Source organism: Sorex fumeus, unplaced genomic scaffold, assembly GCF_029834395.1.
Source record: "Sorex fumeus unplaced genomic scaffold, SorFum_2.1 ptg000048l, whole genome shotgun sequence".
Taxonomy (NCBI): domain Eukaryota; kingdom Metazoa; phylum Chordata; class Mammalia; order Eulipotyphla; family Soricidae; genus Sorex; species Sorex fumeus.
Window position 1 is genome coordinate 6,850,513 of NW_026606105.1, and position 24,461 is coordinate 6,874,973.

The 24,461-nt window shown below is 45.8% G+C and overlaps 1 protein-coding gene and 1 pseudogene across 1 annotated transcript in view; both read right to left on the reverse strand.

Moving 5' to 3' along the window:
* The window catches only part of TMEM178B (transmembrane protein 178B), a 402,185-nt gene that overhangs the window by 367,894 nt on the left and 9,830 nt on the right, over nucleotides 1–24,461 (reverse strand). The gene's annotated exons all lie outside the window — the stretch shown is intronic.
* Nucleotides 10,258–10,759, reverse strand: LOC130032345 (S-phase kinase-associated protein 1-like; annotated as a pseudogene).

Genomic DNA, 24,461 nt, shown 5'->3' on the forward strand with positions numbered 1-24,461 from the left:
CCTAGCCCCCCCCCAGAAAGCTGCTGAACGCCTTCGCAGGGGAACAACAGTGTGCCCCACACTGCACAGAGGAAGCCCAGCCCGGGACATGCTCGTGACAAATGCCAAGAGGGCCTCCAGCCAAATGCCCTGGACTGAGGGCTGAGCATCCCCCAGTGAAGAAACCAAACTCCCTGCCCTGGTGGTGACTGCCAAAGGAGGTAAACCTTTGGTTTTGTGTTTTGCTTGGGGGCCACACCTGGTGGTGCTCTGGCTCTATGCTCAGGGAGCACTCAGGTAACCACATAGAGTGCCAGGGAGCAAAACCTGGTCAGTTGCATGCCAGGCAAGTACCCTACCTGCAGGACTATCACTCTGACACCAGGGGATGGGCATTTGGGAGGTGATGGGTCAGGGAGGTGGAGGGGTTGAGGGTCCCGAAACAAGAGACTCGGGAGCTGTTTTGTTGCTTCCGCTGTGCGAGCATGTGGTGGAAAGCAGCATGAGGCCAACAATCTAGGAACCAGGGTGGGAGGGGGTCAGGGGCAGTGATGGCCCCAAGGGTCAGAGCACATGCTGTGAGGGGAATCCCCTGGTTCCGGAACCTGGTCTTGCCCACCTCTAGGAGCTGAGAAGTCGCGATCTGGTTCCTAGGGTACCTGAACTATTGCTCTGATAGCCCCCCAACCACGGTGACACTCTGACCTCACCACCTCCCGGCCAAGTGTAGAAACCCCTTTCTGAAGAGAAGGGATCCAGAGAGAGAAACTATTTCTGCAACCTGACAACTGATTCACAAAAACAGTACTTTTTCTATCTGATTACAGTAAATTTTCCAATACAATGAAAGCTTTGTTTGGATGAGCTACTTAATAGTCATTCACACTCTCTAATGAAACTACTAATTACACAATCTCTGCATTGCAGGCAATAAAGAAGGGTTGCTAACCTCTTCACAATGCCATCAAGTAGCAATTACTCTTCGAAGGCGCTCCCTCTTTTTCACTGATTCTCACCTCAAACATCCCAATCAAGCCTACTGGGGGAGAAAAAATTAAAACTCACTCAAACATACAGGTAACACATACAGTGCGCGTGCACGCGCAGACGCAGACACACACACACACACACACACACACAATCCAGGAAACTGGAGGTTATTAGAGATAATGACAAGGAGCGTGGGGAACCTTTTGTTGAAAAGTAAAAATAATTTTTAGCAGTATTAATTAAAACTAAACTCCACCATGCCAAATATAAGTGCTACCTAGTAGAATCGGCGAATGAGCTACGTTTGTATTTTGAGAGAACTTCCGCCATCCACCCATCTCTCCAGCGTCTGTCACCAAACAAAACAGAAGGAAACACTAAGAACAACATCGTGACAATCAGCTGCTTCAGCTCTGTGGCCGTTACTGCTGCAGCTGAGTCCTTGGAGCACCTGAGCATAGCTAAGACCCGATGCCCAGGCAATCAGGGGCTCTCCACCAGTACCAGAGAAAACACGCGACAGTCACTGTGACTATTTCCACAGTCCTTTTCAACAGCCATGAGAGCTCCCACTGGAAACCATCACATAAAGAGAACAGGGAGAAGCTACAGTTGTTAGGGAAGAGATCTAACATACATGCACCTCACCTGGGTTCAATTCCAGGCACCACCTGGTCCCCAGGCATCACCCAGTGCATCTAGAGAGGCCCTCAGAACCACTGGGATGTCCCTGGTACCCCCAGTCCTGCAATGAGATGCATTGGGAGCCCCTCTCAATAAAAAGCACATGAGCACAGGCAAGAAGACAGAAAGAGAAAACAACTGATCATTCCAGTTTGTGAAGGTTAAAGAAAACAAAATACATAAAACATTTCTTGAAGCTCATTTATTAATTAATTAAGACTTATACAATAGGCCACAGATTTGGTGTAGTGTTCTGCCAACCCCAAATTAGGTTCAAAAGGCTCATATTATGTTTTCCAGACTTTCATATTACAGACTTAAAACTGGTGATCGGGGGCCAGAGCAATAGTCCAGTGATAGAGTGGTTGGTTGCCTTGCATGCAGCTGACCCAGGTTCAATCCCCAGCATCCCATATGGTCCCCCACCCATGCACCACTGGTGGTGATTCCTGAGTGGAGGCCCATGAGCAAACTCTGAGCACCACTGGGTATAATCCAAAAAACGAACAAACAAAAAATTGGTTATCTGTCTAATGAGCCAAAGAATGCATCTCACAGAATTATTTCAATAACTTGTTAAAGTATTCAAATCAAGTCAGTAAAAATAAAATTTTTTTTCTCCTTTCCAACGATCTACAAAAAGTAATCAGAGATTTGGGAACACTTATGTCAGACTCTGTGTATAAAACTTAGCCAGACCACTGGAAGGCCATTGCTTTGTTTAAACAAGTATCAAAATGTAGACTTTCTATTGATAGTCCACTAACACCTTTAATAATTTATCTTTATATGCATTCTATTCTTCAAAAAAACACTATTGGAGGCCCTCTTTTTTAATTTTTTTATTTTATAAAGTAGTTTACAATACTTAATATTCAAGCACCAATCCCACCACTATTACACCTTTCCACCACCATATTTCAGATTTTTCCATCCCGAACTCCAACCCCTGCCCCAAGTATTGTTTGTTATGTGAATATCACTGAAAATGCTACAAAAGTTTTCTTGGAGGAAGTAGTGTGAAGATTGTTGTATTTCAGGGCCCATTAAGCCCTTCTATAAGAGACAACTAACATGTTGTTAAAGATTGAGCATTGTGTGTTCATATATATGAGCCAAAGAATGCATTTTATGGAGATATATATATATCCGTAAAAAAAAAAACGTTCCTCTAAGATCAGTTGCCCCCTACTTTGAACCCCATCAAATGTGGTGCAGTACTTTCGGAGTATGGGTAGGGTGTGTGGTATGAAGTGTCTCAGATTGCATCTGTGCTATCCAGGAATAGGTTCACTTGTGGGTGAGGCCTATCAGAGCATGTGCAGAATGACCATGAACATGGTGGCAGTTGAGTTCTGAAGGTTTTTGACTGCCAGGGCTGGGTCCCGTAGGGAGGGGTCTCACCTGCCCCTGGAGGCCTTCTTTTGGGACAAATATTATCATCAGTTTTATGAGTCACTCAAGAAAACCCTGTACTATGCAGACCAATGCACCTATGCAAATATTGGCCACCACATTTCTCTTATAGCTCTAGAATAGCCCCAAAATGAATAATCTAAAAATAGTTTATATTTTATTAGGTACAAAGTTATGTGTGTATGTCAGAAGATAATCATTTGGAATGTCTGTCAATTTATGTCCATTAAAACAGCACAACCACATGATGATGAAGAAGCCAGATTGGATTAGGAATACCCAGAGGCTGACCAATTTGCCTACACTTTCCATGAAACTCAGCCTGCTGTCTACTCCAAGCTGATTCTAGAAAATGCTAGCATCTCTCATCCTTCACAAGTGGGGGAGGGTGTCAGAGGGGAGGTGGTTTATGGGTGTTTTCACTTACGCAGACTTAAGAGTAAGAATCTTCAGAGAGAAAATGATCACGCATTCAAAGTATTTGCAGAATCTAAAAACAGACCCAAGGGCTGGAGAGACAGCTCAGGCACATGGCTTTGCACATGGATGCTCCTGGTTTGATCTCCAACACAGTATGGCACAGATCTTCAACACTACACAACTCCTGAGCATTCCAAGAGTGATCTCTGAGCACACAGCAAAGAGTAAACCCTGGCCATGGCCCAACACCACCCCTAACCCTGAGATTTTTTTTAACAAAATGGACCCACTCAATAGTTCCCAGCATAGCATTATTAGTGAATACCCAGCCCCCCCAAATGTGCTGAACTAGAAGCTACAGAACTGAGGCTTGAGAAGCTACATATTTCTAAGATAATCTAGAGACTAGGATGTAGCATGAATAAGAGACATCATTTCCAGTTATAGACAAAAGCTCTAAAAGTGGGTGCAGGAATCCCAGGTAACTTTCAAATAGAGCCAATACTTTGACTTTATCAAGCACAGTGCTCTTTCAATGACATGCTACTAATAGCTGCAATCAAGGATAATAACCTGTTAATAAATCTGATATACAAATGCCCAATGGCAATAGAAAGGAAGAACAGGAGAACTGTTCTTCAGTAAAAAAAAAACTTGGCACCGGGGAAGTAGTGAGGGGGATAAATTAGGGAAGGGAATACTAGGATAATGGGGGAAGGGGAAAGAAAGTGCCTGCCACAGAGGCAGGTTAGGGGGTGGGAGAACATTGGTGGAGGGCAGGGGCACTGGTGAAAGGATCGGTGTTGGAACTATAAACACTGGAAACTCAATTATAAATATATGTATAAGTTCTCACGTATTCACGGGGATTCAATAAAGCAAATAAATTAAAATTACTGTCACTGTTACTGTCCTCCCGTTGTTCATCCATTTGCTCAAGCAGGCCCAGTAACGTCTCCATTGTGACACTTGTTACTGTGTTTGGCATATGGAATACGTCACGGGTAGCTTGCCAGGCTTTGCCGTGTGGGCGAGATACTCTCAGTAGCTTGCTGGGCTCTCGGAGAGGGGCGGAGGAATCGAACCCGGCTTGGCCGGACGGGCTGTGCACAAGGTAAACGCCCTACCTGCTGTACTATATATATAAAACTATGACCTGCTATATATCGACAACCTCAAAAGAACAGACCGGTCCTGGGTAAGGAAGCTCTACCCCACTCCACCTTCCTCACTGAGAGGCCTTGGCTTATGGTTCCTTAATAGCCAACTGCTAGCCATGCTTACATCCATTCAGCAAGCAGACAGTTCAATTCAGAAAGAATTCATGTGTAAGCTCTTCAGCAGAGCCAGACATAAGCAAGAAAATGAGAAAGGTAGCTATTTAAAAGTATGTTATAAAAGGATTGGTGACCACAAAATACTCACCAAACCAAAGAGATCAATTTTCACATTAGAAATGTGTTTCTTTGGCTTAAAAATTGGTCTTCTCATCATTGGTCTTCTCATCTGTGACAAGTTAGTTCTGGGGTTTTTTTGTAAAAAAAATTAGTTTGGTGTTGGTTTCATTTTCCAAGTAAAAATGATCAAAATGATAGTAAAGGTGAATTATTAAAAGAGCAAACATCTAAATAGCACTGATAATGCCCATAAGGAAATTACAAACTGGAGATATTCAGATGTGCTCATAAGGCTGTTAGGAGAGATCATTTGAGCAATTATCCAGTACAGAGACCTACAAATAAATTATCTGTTTAATCCATTGTTGTTGTTGTTGTTTGCAACTTTTAAATTAAATTAAATAATAGCCAACACTAAGACCAGAAAATGTCCCCAGGTCTTTGTTCAGATTAACTCATCAACAACTATAATATCTCTGTGGAACTGATTAAAATTAAAATCTCAAGACTGGAGAGATAGTCCAAGGGTGAAGGTATATGCCTTGTAGTGGCCAACCCTGGTTCAAATCCCTGGCACCACATATGGTCCCTCAAGCACTATCTTGCTGTCACTCATGAGCATACAGCCAGGAATAGCCCCTGAGCATTACTGGATAGAGCCTCAAAATAAAACAAGCAGAATAAAAAGGAAATCTCCATTTTATAGATAAGGAAATGCAGCCTAGAAAAGTTAAATAACATGCTGAGGTTTGCACAAAGAGTAAATAGTGAAGCTGGAATCAGGAGGCAGTATAATTTCAGGGTTTACACTGTTAACTACCTATATTCTTATACAGATATTTAAAACAGCCCAAACAAATCACTTGATAAATGTGCTGTAATTGGGTTGATGTCAAAAGTATTTTTAATTGTATTGTAATAAACATAATGAGCTCAGGATTTAAAACTGTAAAACCCTTTGAGGAAACAGTCCTTCATTTAATCTGGCATGAGTGATTAGAGTTTTCTAGAAGCACATTCTCCCATTTGGCATGGGGGAATATTTTCAATACCAAAAGTTTCAAGTGGCATAGACTCTAATGTCAAGTGAGTGAGTAAAAGAGGTAATAAATTGGAGAGATGCCCCTGACTGGGAAAATGTCACAGGGATTCATACCGTTGGGAAGGAAATTTGCAGCCTGGAGCTCTTTTGGTAACATCATGAATCAGAATAGAAAATCATGAATAGAAAATTTTGGCAAGCTGAGATAAAAGGGAAGGCTGGTGGTTTAAGGATAAAAAAAATAACTATCTGATGGATAAGTGCTATAAGGGGGCGGGGGGTGCTGTACAACTAAGTGTGATTAGATTTGATGGAGAAGGTTGCAAATTTAACACAACGTGAAAGGGAACTTTTTCAGGACCATGGACAACTACCATGGGGGGTAGGCGGTAGAAAGCTCAAAACGTGTCCAATCTCTTCAAATTTGAAATAATAACCCGATAAAATTAAGTGATCTTTGACAATACTTAAAACCTTGGAGGTAAAATTACTCAACTTGTCTTTTATATTCTCCAATCTTGTAAGTTCTGTAGATGAGCATATGCAAGAATGAAAATACCAACACAATCCTGGAGGTGATACAAGTTATCCAGCATTAATTGTGCTTGTCTCCACGGAAATGGGTTACGTGTTGTCTTGATTATAGCTGAAATAGCTGCAATATAGGTTTTCATATTAGAGTTGAATGATGCATGAAGTGATTATATTGAATAAGGTACTAGCTATTATTTAACACATAACTCTAAAATCTCCGTGACTTATTGAAGAAATTTTTTTTCTCACAAAAGTCCAATCAGCCACCAAGTCATAGGAAACTACTATAGCCTGTCATTAAAGGATTCAGACTTCTCTAGTTGACGTCATCTTCAGTTCCAGGCTTCAAAGGGTAGGCATCCCGAAAGAACAAAGATGGTGAAATCCAGGGATCACACAGGAGGAACTTTGTTTGGGGGAATACACCTGTTGGTTCTCAGGGCTTACTCCTGGTTCTGCACTCAGGAATTACTCCTGGTGTGTGCAGGGGATCTTATGGGATGCCGGGGATGGAACCCAGATCAACCGCATGCAAGGAAAGAGTCTTACTCATTGTACTATCACTCCAGCCCCCAATACACAGGAGGATTTTATGAAACAGACATGTCACTTTTATCCACATGTTATTAGTCATAACACAATCATATGGCAATGCCCAACTACATAGAATGCTGCAGGAAATAAACCACAAGAAAGGGAATATAAATTTGATGAAGAGGTTATCACTCTCTGTTCAATCACTTGACCTAGAGCAGTTTAAAGCACAGTGCAACAAAATCCTTACACTGGTATTCTGTGCTAGCAAACCATATCTCCCAAAGGATGCCAATTGTTAGCATCCAAAGCAATAATCTTGGCCCAAAATTCACTGTGGGTATACAATGTAGTTCATATTCTCCCCTCTTTCAGATACCATTTGTGAGACTGTTAATACCAGGGAAGCAAAGTGTTTTGGTGACTTGGGGTCTCTGGTACTTGCCCTTCTCTTTACCTGCCCGATGAGGCCTGTGGATGCAATGATGAAGGAGAGGTCGGAGTACAAAAGAGTCCACAGTCCCCATTCCGGCCAACAGTACGAGGCAGGCTCTTGGAGTAGAGAGGCTGAAATAATGTGGAAAGGGGCAGGTGTACTGACTGGTTCCACTTTTTCTCAGTCAGGTAACAGATAAGTTTCCATCAGTTTGGGGTGCCCTGTGATGTAGAAGAAAGATAATCATCTACGCCTCACAAACTAATGAGGCAGCTCAGGTTTGATGGGGGGGAAACGCTAATGAAAAGATATAATTGAGAGAATTCGCAGCTGCTGAAAGGACAAGGGCAAGTAGGTGACAGGGGATGTGGGAGAAGAGCCTCCTGTTCCTTTCATAGCTGCAGGTGAACGTGGCAATAGTTCAAAAGGAAAAGATCAGGTGCTAAAATATTTCTAAGCACTTGAAAAAAAAAACTGGTCGTGACATCCTCCTGAAAGACATTTTGTAGGAATTCAGAACCTGCTTGCTTACAGATGGAATGAGCCAAGGTCCCAGAAAGGGAAGAAAGTCAAGAGTGAGGTGCAATTATGGGGAGCAATGAGTGACATTTTCCAAGTGGTTTGCAATTTGGAACGTGGGTCCCCCTGCTTCTGAGTAGAAGGCAAAGGTGAAATGAGGTGCCACTAATTTCACTAATTTCACCCTGGTTCCACACACGCACACCTGTTACTCTGTCTCCAGGCTTCATAGCTTCTCTTTGAATTATGAGCCTTTAGAATCCCTAAGGGAAGAACTAAAAGACATCTAATGACATCCACACCTCCTCTCAAAATATGCAGGCAAGTAATGGCCTATATTTGCGGCTCATAAGTTGTGCATAACACCGACTCATTATTTTCCCTAAGATTTGCTGGCTTTGCTTCCCACACCAATCCTAGAAAACATTTGTGGCTAAGAACTTACCAGAAACTCTTGGGCTTTGTTTTCTAGCGGAAAAAATGTGTAAGAGACAAAGAAGACTAGTTCTGCCTCACCCCAGCTCTTCATTCTTCTCATCAGTGGCTCTGAAATGCAGACATAATGCAGCATTTCTAGGATGACAAGGCGAGAATGTGGCTATTCAGCCTGAAAATAAAGCGGCTTTATCTCAGAAATGACCTGAATGTCATCAGAACCGGAACGCCCCCACGTCTCTAATTAGTCTGAGGCCATTTAAATGAAAACTGCAGAGACCATTGGCTCAAGAATCTCATAGAAGTGAAGAAGAGAGGTTTGGGGATGGTACTATCCTAACTTTTTAAAAATTAATTAATTAAAAAAAACCTACAGTCTTGTGAACAAGAGAGAGTATAGCCATTAGAGCGCAAGCCTGGCATGGGCCCAACCAGGTTTAATTTCCAGCAGCACATGGCCCCCCTAAGTACTGTCCACTGAGCCCTGAAGGGCCCCCTAGTACCACCAGGGAGGCCCAGATAATCCCCAGAATCACAGGGCCTAAGCAGCAACACATTCCTGGCTCTTTGCATTGAATCTCTGGCCAACTGACTATGAATCACAAGGGGGGGGGGGGGGGCAGGCCTCCTGAGCACTACTTGGGAGCCCCCCCCCAAATGCAATCTTTAACAAGTTTTCCAAGCTCCTTCAGGATCCTAGAAATCACATTCCCTAAAAACCCAAGAACTAAATGTCTCACCAACCACCGTGGACACGAACAGCCAGAGCAGAAAACCTTCAGTGGGCTTCAGCAGGGGTCAGCCCCTGCTCCAAGCCACCTTCCTCAGAGAAATCTCTGAGTGTCTCCATGGCAGTAAGAGGGGGACACACCCTGGGCATATTCCACCAGCCTGGAATGTGACCACGAGGTCCAACGGCTCCCATTGAGGAAGGCTGTGTTCGACCTTCTCCTTCTTGCTCACCTGAAGTATGTGCGTATTCCCAGGCCACGGTCCTCTCCCCCCACCTTCATTCCCTCTTCCTCCAACCCTCTTGAGCAGGGGCACCAACAACTCCCTCCTCCCACTGCCTCCCTTTCTGCAGCATCAGCTTGTCCCTTTCCTTTGGACCTTTCCATGCAATGCTAGTAATATTCCGCTTCTGATCAGTCGTTTTTCAGTGCCAATGCTGGAGAGATAAACTGAGGAGTCAGGGCCATATGGTTTGCAAGCTCAATCCCCAGCAACACACGGCCCAGCACACAGCCAAGTGTGGCCCTGAAGGCCCCAAGCACTGCCAGGGTAGTCTCGGTGGTGCCCAGGTCCTTGGACCCTACCAATGAATTATCCGGTCTGGTTGGCCAAACATCACCAGGAGCGGTCCCCCCATCCACTATGCACTGTTCATAAGCACCTCCCCCAAGATGTTAATGTGATGCTGATCTTTGTTTCAATGTTTGGAGCCAATCTAACTCCCTCAATCCAGCTACAACTTCTTCTACACCACAAATCTTTTCTCTTTTTGCAAGTTGTTTTTATTCGCAACATCAGCTTTTAATAGGTCACTGAAGTCAGCTAGACAATAAACTAGGTAGAAACCGCCTTACAAAAGAGAGAAAACCCAAAATGCCACTTTCTATAGAGAAGCCACGGTTCAGTTTTATTCAGAGGGGAAAAAAAAAAAGAACTTTTAATCCTATGGGAAGAAACTCAAGCCATAGGTCTGGAATCTGTACTCAAACTACACATGCAATGAGGACAATATTCTGCTAATACAAATGATTTACTGCTGTATTGGTCGATAGTCTGTCTAATATCAACAATTCTAAACAGAACAGAGCAACTAGTATTTGGAACAATCTTTACAGTGTTACGGTGTCAGGCAGTGCGTTTCACTTCTCTTCCTACCACTGGTTCTCTTTGAGAACCTGAACTTACACTTCTTCAGTAAAGTCATTTTTTATATTAAAGGTCTTACAAATCTCCTCAGGTATTTTCCCCTTAATCACAATGGCAACAGTCTTGCTGTACTATTAAGCAAGTCTTTGATGTCTAAGTAGTTTGCAACCAGGATAAGTTCAAAACATGTTCCTTGGTCCACTTTCAGGAATTCTTGGTCCCAAACAGGGATCTCATTGGTTCTCTTTTCTTTGTTCTCATCATCCTCAGGAGCGTGGGGTGCGGGGGGGCATCCTTGTGGTGGGTGCACCACTGAATAACCTTTTTAACTATTGCTGCATTAACATGGCAGAGGAACTGGGTCATCATCTCCTTCATCATCCATTCCAAATCTCCCAACATGGATTTGATATTTACAGACCTTTTGGCAATTTCCACATCAACCTCAAATACCTCTCTATGGTGGGCTGGAGGTTGACGAGAGCCAGGCAGCATCAGCCAGGAAGAGAAAGGCAGTGAACAAGGACACTTTCCTTCTACACCACATACCTTTTTTAAAAGCAATCTAAACTCAGGGTCTCCAGTTCTTCACATCACTCTTGAGCCTCCAAATGAAATCAGTGACCTCCACACACAAGACCCAAAGCCCACATCACAGTCCCTACCTGTCCCCATAGCTCTGCACACACTGACCACTTCCTGCTCCTTAGGACATTTCTTCCTCTGGGCACACCAGAGGGGGCTGGGTCAGCCCAGTGCCTGCCCAAACAGAACCCTGGCAGCCACTCTCTTCCACACTCCAAAATGGCCACCATGCCTTCAGCCAGACTCCATCATCTCTGGACCAAGTTCACTGAGAAATTAACCTGCCAAAATCTTAGGCTATTGGCTCAACAAGTAAGTGAGAACTCTGGACAAGAACTGGGTGCTGTGAGTAGGTAAAGGGACAAACATGATAACCTTTCGATGCCTGTTTTGCAAACCACAATGCCCAAAAGAAAAGAGAGAAAGAGGGAGAGAGAAAGAAGTGCCTGCCATAGAGGTGGGAGGAGGGAGAAAAGGGATGAGTGGCCAGAGGGAAACAGGAGATATGGATGGGAAGAAACGAACACTAGCGAAGGGATGGGTATTGGAACATTGCATGACTGAAAAGCAATCATGAACAACTTGGTAACTGTGTTTCTCACTGTGATATTTTTAAAGACACTTCTTGGCTTAGATTCCATGGTGCCACCCTTCCTCGTTTTCCTCCTGCTGTGTTTGCTATTCTTCCTGGTCTCTTTGGGCAATTCCTCTTGATTTCCCTGAGCTCCAGACGGTCCCTGTACACAGGAACTTAATCTTCTGACTTCTCCTTTCTCTATTTTTCACTCATCCTCCTCCCTTTAAATGCCAGATGCTAATGGGCTCTACATTTACACCCCAGTGAGACCTTCCCGCTGAACCCCAGACAATATACCCAACTACTGACCCCTCACTGGAGAGGTTACAAGGCATCTCAAAGTTTGTCTTGTCCAAAAAAGCCCAGCCAGGATGTACGGGTAACAGTCCCAAGCACCCGACCAGCTGCTTAGTCCAAATTGCTGGGTGACATCTCAGCTCCTTCTGTGGCTGGTCCATCAGCCCAGACGAACATTTCTGTCTCAAATCAGTACAAAAACACAATATCTTCCCTCATCACTCTACTACCCCCACCATTTAGGTGGGCTGGTCTACCTGCTTCTCTACATGCCCCCCATAACCCATGACCACCCCAGCATCCAAGGGATCGTTTCAACCCCTAAATCTAATCATGACCCTTCTCAGACCCTAGGCAATGGCTTCCCAGGTCACTCCCTCCTGTGTTACAGTCTGATGTGGGGACTAGGCACCTCCCTGACCTTCCACCATACTTCAAAGAAGCCTCCCCACTCGCAGCGTCTCCCACCTTCCATCATTCTGCCAGCCTGGTTAAATCTCCAACATGCCCTGGTCATTCTCCCACACCAGGGTCACCGTCCTTGTTTGGTTTGGTTTTGATTTGGTTTTACTGCAGGAAGGCACACTCAGTGGTAATCTAGGGGCTACTTCTGGCTGTGTACTCAGGGGTTACTCCTGGCAATACTCAGAGGACCACGCAGTGCTGGGATGAAACCCAGGCCTCCAAAATGCAAAGCCTCCACTCGGCCCACAAAGCTATGGCTTTAGCCTGGGGTTATTGCCACTGCCCTTCTAGTGACCCCCTTAGGGAATCCTCACCCCCAGAACCCCGTGTTCCCTCATGTCCCAAAGTACTGTTCTCAAGCCCCCTTGGTCAGGTCAGCATTGGCCACTCCAGTCATCACTGCAGGTCTGCCTCTGCTCCTCTCCTAGCCTTTTCCCATGCGCTTTCCTCTCTCACACAGACCATTTCTAATTACCTCACATAGCATGCCCATTCCCTTGTTATTGACTCATGGCAATACAAGCTGTATGTGGGCACAGGGATTCCTATTCGGTGCTCCCCGATTCCCAATGTGACTGGTCACAAACTCTGACATGTAAGAATTTGTCAGATATTGGCAGACAAGGGAATAGATCACCCACCCGTAGGGCTTACTCACGCATCATGAAGGAGAAGTGTGACCCCACTGGGAAAAAGCAGCTCATTCTTTCTTGACCCAAACATGCTTACACACATGTTCACTCAGTCTGGCACCCCACATTTTCCCCAGCTCTGCACATCACAGTCTCCCAGCGGGCAGCCTGGCCCAAGGGTGACATGCTGACCCCAGTAAACACCCACCACCTTCTAACCCACCTTCCTCCACTTTGTTTTGCATGTGTTAGGGCCAGGGGCAGGGTGGGGACCCTCTACCTTCCCAGGCCTCTCTGATGCACTGTCAAAGTCCACCCAATTCTGTTCAAAACTGTTTTGTACATTGAATCCCTGACACTCTCTTATTCAAAGTTTGTAAATTGCAGCGCTTAAAAGTAAATAAATCTGTGTTTCCTTTTGTTATTTTTCCTTTTTTTTTAATTTTTAACAAATAGTTAAACAACCAAGAACAACTCTAGTCAAATAGCATCTGACACCTAAGGCATTCACTTGACATTTCTCCATGGAGAATTCCCCAGTTTAAAAAAAAAAACTGGCTTTGGGCCAGGGAGATGGCTCAAATGGCCATGCCCAGCAGGTGTGAGGCCCTGGATGTGATCCTCAGCACTACTAGGTGAAATCATGGACCCCGAAACACCAAAGTGGTGCTGAGAGCTCCCCCACCTCCTGATCACCAGCACCACTGGGTGTGTGTGTCCCCCCTCTCCCACTATGACAGCTATCTTTGTCTTAGACCAGCTCTAACCATGGATTCAAAACCTCCTGGAGGGGCTGGAGTGATAGCACAGCGGGTAGGGTGTTTGCCTTGCATGCAGCCAAGAAGGGTCCGATTACCAGCATCCCATATGGTCCCCCAAGCACCACCAGGAGTAGAGCCAGGAGTAACCCCTGAGCATTGCTGGGTGTGGCAGAGAAAAATTAAAAAACCTTCTGGAGTGTGTGCTGAGCATGGTCAAGCTTTCAGTAGGGACCCATCAACCTTGGGAGAGTCTGTCTCTTGCACCTGAGTTCTAATAGACATCTCAAGGCAGAGAGCATGTGTTCCTGAATGCTCTTACTGTGTGCAGAAGATCTAACTTCTGTGAAGGATCCGTCGAGGTCTCTGACTCAGTCCCCTAAAGCAGTTTATTGATTTCCAAGCATCTGTCCAGATAGGTGTGATGAAAGCTCGGCATGCTGGTGACGAGAGAACAAGGAAATGCTTCTCCTAAGTCCTAACAATGCTGCTGACTCAAAGAGATGAAATGCCACCATCCAGCGTGAGATCCAGCCCAGGATTCTGAGTGGTTTTCCCATAAACTTAAATGGCCAGAGCCTAGTTCCCAGCATTAAGGTTACCCACCATTTAATGAGACGACATTACTTTAGAACTCATCAGTATGTTGCCTAGTTTTTTCTGTTTGTGCGATTAAAGCCTGATCTTCACAATGTACATTTGCTTGGAGCTCCTACCTGGTGGCAACCTCCGAGTGTAAAGTGGGAAGTCGGATCTGGAGTAGTTAAGATTGTATGGGCAGAAGGGGCTGAAAATGGGTTTCTGTTTTAAACCAGCATGAACTTAACCCATACGATCCAGGAATTAGTGTGTCACAGAAGGTGTTTCCTTGGCAGGAGTCATTTCATCGGTCTGGTTAGGAAGTCACGCAAAGCAGCTGCATCTATATTTATCAGCTGAGAGCAGAATTCCCCTTTTTAGCATAAGGAGGCAGCAACAAGGTCTGCCCTCAGCCAATTGCCTGAGAGAAAGTCCTTTAAGCCGGGAGATGTTCCAGACAGTTCCGCAGAGGTGCTGCCTGGTTGTCCTTCTGTCCCCAAACACCCAAGAAGGGAATGGATGTTTTCTGTGGCTAAGTCTGATGACGTCAGCAGTTCCAGTGGGGCCAGAGACACTGGGAACTGGAGACAGACTCCAGCCAGAGTTCCACCCACTGACCCACTTATTTGGAAAATATGCCAAGCAAACCAAGCTGGAAACCAGAGAAGAGCCTGTTCCGGAAGAATATTTCCAGCCCTTCTCTGACTGAACCACACTCTCAGAGGGAATGTGAGGAGACGGTACCAGAGGAAGAATTGAGACAACCCAGCATGGGGATGACTTGAAGACATGGCAGGTGACAAACACCAGGAGCCTCAGAGAGGTTCCTGGGGGGATGAACAGGTAGACCAGGCTCCCGGGAAGTTCTCTCATCCATGGGAGGAGCAAGAAATAGTGGCAGTCTTCTCTTTTTCAACACACTCTGGGCAGGGGACCAGCCTGAGAAATAGGACAGGAGCAGAGCAGTTGGGGTTAATCCTGGGGAAAGACAAGAGCCTGCCACTGGGACTGTCCTCGCGTGGATCAGAAGTATGGGTGCTTTAAGAACAGACAGCCCTTACCACAGAATGAATGGAGTTTATCATCTGCTTTACAGAACAATTCACAGCAGGCGTCCTTTTAATGGGGACTCTCCCTAGTCCAATGAAATTATCACTCTCTGTTAAATAAGGTTTCCAGATCTACTGCACCGAGACAAACCTTCATTCATTCGAAAACCCTGTCTTAAATACCTACTGTGGCCCATGCATTCAGTAGGCAAAGCACTGCAGACAAAAAAGATGATAGTCGTTACATTTTTAAGCCTCAAAAATAAAAGTAGGAAGCTGGAGCAATATCACAGTGGGCAGGGCATTTGCTTTGCACGCAGTCAACCTGGGTTCAAGTCCCAGCATCCCATATGGTCCTCCAAGCACTGCCAGGAGTAGTAATTCCTGAGTGCATGAGCCCGGAGTAACCCCTGTGCATCTCTGGGTGTGACCCAAAAGCAAAAAATAAATAAATAAAATAAAAGTGGGGGAGGGTCAGAGAGCAAGCTCAGCAGGAGGTCCAGGTTTGATACCCAGTATCCCAGGGAACAACCACTGAGCACAGAGCTAGAAAGGGTTCCTGAGCTCGGAAATATATTGAGTGCAGGACAAAGGTGGGTCAAGAGAGCACCAGCGCTATGCACAAGATCTGAAGCCCCAAAGGGTAAGCAGATGTTGGCCAGGGAACTCAACAGAAGGGATGAGAGGGGAAGGGCTCCTGCGCAAAGGAAAGACTCCACAGGCACCGGAAGCCAAGGCGTTAGACAGGAGAACGTAGCTGGAGAGAAGTCCAGCGTGGGCCGGGCGTGGTGTGTGCCGTATGGAGGCTGGTCAGAGAGACCATTCAGAGGATAGGATGCAGCCTGGGGGGGTTGAGCTGGCACCACGTGGTCCCCAGCACCCCCAGGTGTAGTAGAACGGGCTGGAGAGCTGGGGAGTTGCTCGGAAGGCTGAGCCTGTGTTGTACATGTGGGAGGCCCTGGTTTGATCACTGGCACCGCATGGTCCCCCTACCACCACCAGGAATGGCTCCAAAATGTGACAGTACTTCGATTTAAGTTAGGGCAATATGTTTTAGATGCCAGAGTTGAAAACTTTGTCATTTACATTTATGTAAATGACACAGGCATTATATTATATTGTTCAAATTTAGATTTGAAGTTCTATATTTACACGGGTTAAAGTCATAGAGCAATCGTCACAAATTGATTTTTATTGATTTACTTTTTTATAACTTCATTTGCCATTTCTTTAAGTTTTGTGGAGCAAGCAATATGACACAAATGTGTTGTATGCCTGCCAAGGGGGCAGGCTGGTGGGGGTGGGAGGGGACCTGGGGACATGGGTGGAGGGGAGGGACTCTGGTGGTGAGATTGGTGTTGAAACACTGCCCGCCTGAAACAATTCTATTATGAGCAACTTTGTAAATCACGGTGTCCTAATAAATAATACATAAGATCATGTTAACTTATAAATTTTTTTAAATTAATTAGATGAAGCACTGTGGGGAGGGAAGAGGTGCTGTCAACCCGTGAGGTGAAGACACTGAAGTGTTGGGCCACAGGGAGGTTTGGGGAGGGGCAGGAGTTCCATGAAGGGTTACGAGTGAAGTGCTAAGAGGAGTAGGTTTCCGATGACAGGGATGGTTCTGGACAGAAAGCATCAGCCAGCCAGGATCAGAGCAGCACAGTGCAGCCCCATGGAGAATACAACCCAGTGCAGGGCTTCACACTTCTCAGGGCTTCAGGAGCCAAATGGGACAGTGAGAAGCAAAAAAAAACCTCTAGAAAGGGGTAGTTTAGTGGGTAAAGACGTGCTTGCATCTGGTGGACCTGCTTTGATCACCTGAACCACATATGGTGCCCTAACGAACAAAAAGAGCCAGGAGTAAGCCCTGAGCAGTACTAGTGTGGGAAGCTGGCCCTTTAACTGACCAAGGGCCTACGTGCCTGTGCTATGTATGGTTATCTTGGCCTATGTGACCCTGAACAAGCAGGTCCTGACTAGCGCAAATCTGGTACTGCGTCTGCTCTGACCACAGCCTATGAGCTATGTATGATTATTTAAAAGAAAACATTTATCACAGCTAGCCCAAGAATAAGAAGTAACTGACACTGACTAATCAAGCACATGGAACATGTAGTTTTTGTAACTCTCCTAACAATATATGATATGACCTAGTGATGTGATTGCCTTCTGTGATGTAAGCATAGTTTCCTGTGTTGCAAAGTATATAATACCCCTGCTTCCCTGAATAAAGTCCTGTCCTGTCCTGTCTCTTTATCTCTGTTTCTAAACTGTACTCTGTCTCTTGTGTCTTGTGTCTTCATTCGGTTGGTCCCTCCTTGCACCTACGGATCCTAGGGCCACCTCCACGGGCCGGAGAGTGGTCTGGCGGGGCCCCCCCCGCATACTAGGGCGGGAGAAGGGGAGAGGAGGGGAGGGGGGAGGGGAAGAGGAGGTGTGGAAAGGGTGGAAAGGGAGAAGAAGGAGGAGGAGAGGGGTGAAGGAGGAGGAAGAAGAGGAGGAAAAGAAGGAAAATAGGAGGAGGAGGAGGAGGAGGAGGAGGAGGAGAAGGAGAAGAAGAAGAAGAAGAAGAAGAAGAAGAAGAAGAAGAAGAAGAAGAAGAAGAAGAAGAAGAAGAGGAGGAGGAGGAGGAGGAGGAGGAGGAGGAAGAAGAAGAAGAAGAAGAAGAAGAAGAAGAAGAAGAAGAAGAAGAAGAAGAAGAAGAAGAGTAAAAGAAAGAGAGGAGGAGAAGGAGGAGTAGGAGGAAGAAGAGGAGGAAGAGGTAGAGGTGGAGGAAGAGGAAAAGGAGGCAAGGAGGTAAAGGAGGAGTAAGGGGAGGAGGAGGAAAAGGCAGAGGTGAAGGTAGAGGAAAAGAAAGAGTGGAGAAAGAGGAGGAAGAGGAAGAGGTGGAGGAAGAGAAAAAGAAGAAGGGGAGGAGGAGGAAAAGAAGGAGGGGAGGAGGAGGAGTTGGAGGAGGAGGAGGAGGAGGAGGAAGAGCACCGAAGGTGGAGTGGTGAGAACAGCAGGCTGGAGAGAGGTCCCACCGAAAAGACATGGGCCAAGCAGACCACCTCTGCTTCCTCTGCATAAAGACATTCCAGAAGGAGAGGTGGGACCCCGAGGCAGTCCCTCCCCCAGGCCCTCCCCTGCACAAGTGCTGCAAATGCCAGGTGCCTCCACCCTCCAGAGTGGGCCACGGTAATCCTCCCGCCTGCCACCTTGCCAGCCTGCCTGCCCAGAGCTGCACCCAGTGCCGCATGCAGCCCCATGGTTACTAAAATCCGACCTCTGCTCGCTCTTTGCTTCAACAACCCCTGAAGTCCCTTGTGGCTTTCCTAATCCCTTAGTAGCTGGAGGCCCAGCCTGGGAGGCTTCCCGCATTAGCAGGTGAAAATGGAATTTTTACAATGACCCTGATGGGACTTCTCTGTTCCGGCTATCAACTGTGTAAATATGGCTCTCACCGTTAAGTGAGAGCCATAAGAGATCTTGGCTAAAGTCTTCTCCTAATTTTAAGAAGAATCTTCACCTCATTCCTTAATAATAAAACTACTTAGCTTTACTGACCAACAAAAGTGACAATAAAACTGCTGAAGAATTACAGCTCTATTCTGCTTTCTTCAAATGAAATATTATTTTTTCATTTGACCACCCTGGGCAGTGCTCAGGGAACCATGTGGTACCAGGGATTGAACCCAGGATTATCCCATGCAAAGCGCATGTTCCTTCCTTTGTGTCAGCTCCCCAGCTGTCAAATCAGAGTTCTTGCCTTCCCAAATGTTTGACTCATTCCTGGCTTACCTCACACGTGCTGATTTCTGTGCCTCTTCTATTTCAAGTTTGTGCCAACTGATGGGATTGCTTCACTTTCACTTTCAGGCTTTGAAGCTCTTGATTTCTATCCACACAAATTGGGAAACTTACAAAGGGAAGACTGACTTGTACTTCAGTCTCTATTTTAGAAAGCGATCATTTAACTGAAACCCAAGCACAAAATTTGTAAGCCTATAACTGTACCTCATGGTGTTTCACTAATAAAAAAAGAAAAATAAATAAATAAAAGCTATATTCCTCCTTATCAAAAGTAAATAAAACATAAAGGTAAAAGGTAAAGGTAAAGGCCCTCCCGTTGATCATCGATTTGCTCTAGCGGGCCCAGTAACGTCTCCATTGGAGACTTTGTTGTTACTGTGTCTGGCATATCGAATACTCTCGGTAGCTTGCCGGGCTCTCCGAGAGGGGCGGAGGAATCGAACTTGGGTCGGCCATGTTGGCCGCGTGTAAGGCGAACGCCCTACCCGCTATTTTTCCTAGTCCTCCATGAACTACTCTCAATGAAAGCTGATGATTAGGACAACCTTGACTCTCTTCTCTAACTGCCTCTTGTTACTACTTAAAAGTCCACCACAGATGGGGCAGGCTAGTTCCCGCCCTACCAAAGCTCCAGCAGCTATCCCCACAGTCCAGAGCTGATGCCAAGCCTCCAGCCAGACTCGATCACCTCAGGACTGAGTCTCACAAACTGCCCAGTGAAAGGGTCTGGATTTTTCTGGAGTATGAGGCTGCAAATGTGGCCACATGACATCTCCAAACTCTCCAAAACACTGCCACCCCAGTAGCAGCACACCAGATTGGATGGGATGTAACATAGAAGCCAACCAATCTTGGTTAACAAAAACATTAACACATAAGCTTAACTTGTAACAATAGCTTAGTAAACCCTTAGACAAGGACTTAATGTCCCCATGGTAAAATACAACAACTTTCACAAATTTTCTTCTACAGAATATTTTCCAATCATTCCGTTGACCAGTTAGTAGAAACAAGCAATATAAAATAAATTATTGTGAGTCTACTATGGGGCAGGCTTGAGGGATGGTGTGGAAAATGGAGACAGTGGTGGAGGGAAGGGGACAGAGATGATAGGATTGGGCTTGGAATAACAAATCATGATAAACAACTTTGTAAACCATGTTTAAATAAGGGGGGGATATAATCTACCACAGAGTCCGAGGCATATTTCTGATAATTTTCCTGAAAGAGAACCACCTTCTGTACATGAAGCCTAACAATAGGAATAAAATTCTAACTTTTTGTCAGAATGGTGAGTACCCTGCAAATATCCCAAGTATGTGCCCCCATTCACTTCCTGTCTTTAGCTTATTTAAGATATCAAATACAACAGTTTTCAAACACCTTTCCCATTCCATTTCTTTCCCTATTTGAAAAAAGTAAACATCATTTTTATTTCATACTCATAAGACGGGCTGGAGCGATAGCATAGCGTGTATGGCGTTCAAGGCAGCTGACACGGCCAACCCAAGTTCAATTCCTCCGTCCCTCTCGGAGAGCCTGGCAAGCTACCAAGAGTATCTTGCCCGCACAGCAAAGCCTGGCAAGCTCCCCGTGACATATTCGATATGCCAAACACAGTAACAAGTCTCACAGTGTTACTGGGCCCACTCGAGCAAATCGATGAACAATGGGAGGACAATGACAGTGACAGTGACTCATAAGACAGGTATATTTTATATATGTAATGCAAATGTTTCTATAAACAATGGCCAATGTTTAATATCTGTTTAGACCTTTCCATACATGGCATTAGACTCCGCGTTTCTTTCTGCCCTCACTTTTATCATGCAAGGGTTTGATTACTGGGGGAGGGCACACTTTATCGGGGGTAGGGCACCACCATGCTGTGCTTGCTCATGGCTCTGCACTCAGGGCTCACTCCTGTTGGTACTCAGGGCTCACTCCTGGCTCTGCACTCAGAGCTCACTCCTAGGTCTGCACTCAGGGATCACTCCAGGCTCCGCACTCAGGGATCACTCCTGTTGGTGCTCAGGGATCACTCTTGGCTCTGCACTCAGGGCTAACTCCTGGCTCTGCACTCAGGAATCACTCCTGGTGGTGCTCAGGGATCACTCCTGCTCTTCATTCAGGGATCACTCCAGGCTCTGCACTCAGGGATCACTCCTGGTGGTGCTCAGGAGAACATATGTGGTGCTGGGAATTGAACGGTACTATCATCTCCAGCCCCTTCACTCAAGTTCTGTGTTTATTTGGAACATACAACACTGGAAACACACATCTTGTATATTGATTTTTATTTTGTTTTGGAGTGGTCACTCCCCACAGAGCTCACAGGACCATGTAGTTTCTGGATCGAGCCCAGTCCTCTGTGCCCTCTCCCTGGTCCCTAGTGTATGGGTTTTCCCCCCTCTTTCTTTCCCCAGGCCTTCCTAGGGGAGTTCAGGGTCCAGCAATTCTCATTCAATCCAGTTAGAGGTTCGGTGTAAGGGCCCAAAGATGCAGTGCTGCTTGAGCCTCGGATACCAAGGCCAGCCAGGCTACCCCAGCAGTGCTAATATCCTCCAGGGCCGCACTGGCCATGCCTGTGAAACCCCTAAGGCTGACAAAGTTTGGGGGACCATGCTAAGCATATACCCTAACCACTGTACTATCTCCCAGCCCTTAGTAAATATATTCGAAACAAACTATGATTGTTTGATTGTTTGTTTTTCATTAGAGCCACTTTCCCATAAATGGACACAACTCTGTCCTTTATATGGGTTTATTTTTTAGGTCACGGATACTGGGTGTGTATCGGGTTTTCATGGGGAACAGAGTTAGAAGGAAGAGAACTGGAGGCAGGTGGCCCATCTCAGCTTTCTGAGTTACCTCACTGGAGAGAGAGTCACATTCTGACACTGCTTAATTCCAATTTGGGCCCCAGTTCATGTATGGGCAGTTAAGACCCAAAGCAAGGGACTGGAGTGAGAGCACAGCGGGAAAGGCATTTGCCTTGCATGCGGCCAACCTGGGTTCAATTCCCAGCATCCCATATGGTCCCCTGAGCACCGCCAGGAGTGATTTCTGAGTGCATGAGCCAGGAATAACCCCTGTGCATCACCGGGTGTGACACAAAAAGAAAAAAAAAGACCCAAGGCAATGGACCAATGGTTTCGAGCCTTTAGATACCTACAGCTCCAGTCCACAGATTGGAGTCTGAAAGCCACTGATGGAGCCAATGGGAACAGAGTTTCCTGAAACAGAAAACATTCCTATCCCATCCATTCTGCCAAATACTCCTGAGCCACAGAGATCTGCAGCCACATTAGTCTACACAGGATTCCTGTGTGCTCAGGGAGGAACCCGGCAAGACTCGGCAAGAAACTCTTAAGGCAAGTGTCCAGAGACAGGAGGGTTCGGCCTGCAGAAGAGTGGGCATTTTTCAAAAATAGAAAATGGTATAAATTTATGAAGATGACCTAATATAAAGTAAATTGCCTTTTCTTGGCCAAATACGTGGACACTGAAAGAAAAATCAATGGAAATAATTCTGATATGGCTGCCGTCTCCCGTAACAGTGGTTCACCAGTCAAGCCTCTCTGCACGTCCCCAGCAGCCTTTGCACAGGAGAACATCACCTGTCTCGGGTCCTGAGACTCCTAGAGCAAGATTTTTACGGAGACAGGCTCCAAAGCAGGGCTTGGAGGGTCCAAAGAGGAGGTTTCCTCCCTGAGGGGCTCAACCAAACGAGCCATTAGTTTAGGGCTAGGTCCTGAGGATATGGTGCTCCTTGGTACCTGCAGTGATAGGGACCTTGAGGGCCACCCCAGTCATGCTGTTTGGGAACACAGGTTGCCTTGGATTCAACCCAGCCATCCCCTTGCACTTATGTGATCTCAGAGTACAAGAAGGGACTTTTACTCAACACATCTATGTACACAGACTGACAAAAAGTAAAATTCCTCCACCTACAGACATGGAGAGTATCAGGCTAAGTGAAATGAGTTAGAAAAAGAGGGACAGGCTTAGAATGACTGCACTCATTTGTGGAATATAAAGCAACATAACATTAGGAGACTAACCCCTAAGTACAGTAGAGATAAGAGTCAGGAGGATCTCTCCATGGCTTGGAGGCAGGTCTTACATGCTGGGGGAAAAGGCGGCTGGGAAAGAGAAGGGATCACTAAGTAAAAGGTGGTTGGAGGGCTTGCTCGGGATGGTAGTTGCATGCTGAAAGCAGACTATGGATCAAACATGATGGCCGCTTAGTACCTGTATTGCAAACCATAACACCCAAAGAGAGAGAGAGAGAGAGTAAGAGAGAATGTGCCTGCCACAGAGGCAGGGGGTGGGAAGGAGTGGGGTTGGTGGGAGGGATACTGGGAACACTGGTGGTGGAGAAAGGGCGCTGGTAGAAGGATGAGTACTCGGTGATTGTATGACTGAAATGTAATCACGAAAGTTTGTAAGTCTGTAACTGTACCTCACAGTGATTCATTAAAATAAAATTTAAAATTCTCCACCTTTGACTTCCCTGTTCCTTGTGTGACACATTGGTTGTGTTCTTGGAATACTATGAGTGGAATCACACAGATGCGATTTCTAAAACTCTGGCTGGGAGAGAAAAAGGGATAGAAGTTGGGGGTGGAGGTGAGAGCCAGGGCAGACAGAAGATTAGACAAGTGTCAGTCAAACCTTAAGATTCATTTTCAAATGAAGACTTCATCTTTCTGATGCAGAGAAACTCTAAAACATCCAGAGACCGGGTGCTCCCTTTCCTGCCAACCTTCTCCAGAGTGTTCCCACACACAGCCATCACGGAGGCCCCCAGCACACAAACGGCTCATAGAACCACCTCAGACTTGGGTCCCTCAACGTTCCTGGGAACACTGAAGTCATGAAATTTGCTTAAAAATGGATGGATATGGAGAGTATTATTCTGAGTGAAATAAATCGGAAGGAGAGGCACAGACATAGAATAATTGTACTTATTTGTGAGATATAAGAAAAAAACAGGAGGCTGGAGTAATAGGACAATGGTAGAGCATGTGCCTTGCATGTAGCCGACTGGGTCCAATCCCCAGCTTTCATATGGTTCCCCAATCACCATCAGGAATAATTTCTGAGTGCAGAGCTAGGAATTACCCCTAAGCATCGCTGGGTGTGACCCAAAAAAATAAAGGAAAAAATAGCATGAGACTAATACCCACCAAGTACAGTAGAAACAAGGGCCAGAAGAACTGGTCAACAGTTGGAAGTTTGCCACAAGAGTGTGTATGGGGGGGTGCGGGGGAGGGCAATTAGGACAGGAAAAGAACCACTATGACAACAATAGTTGGAAATGATCACAATAGACAAGAACTGAGTGCTTAAAGGACGTAAAGGGATACACATGGTAATCTTTTAGTACTCATATTGCAAACCATAATGCCCAAACATAAAAAGAGAAAAAACAAGAGAGAGAAAGAAGAAAAG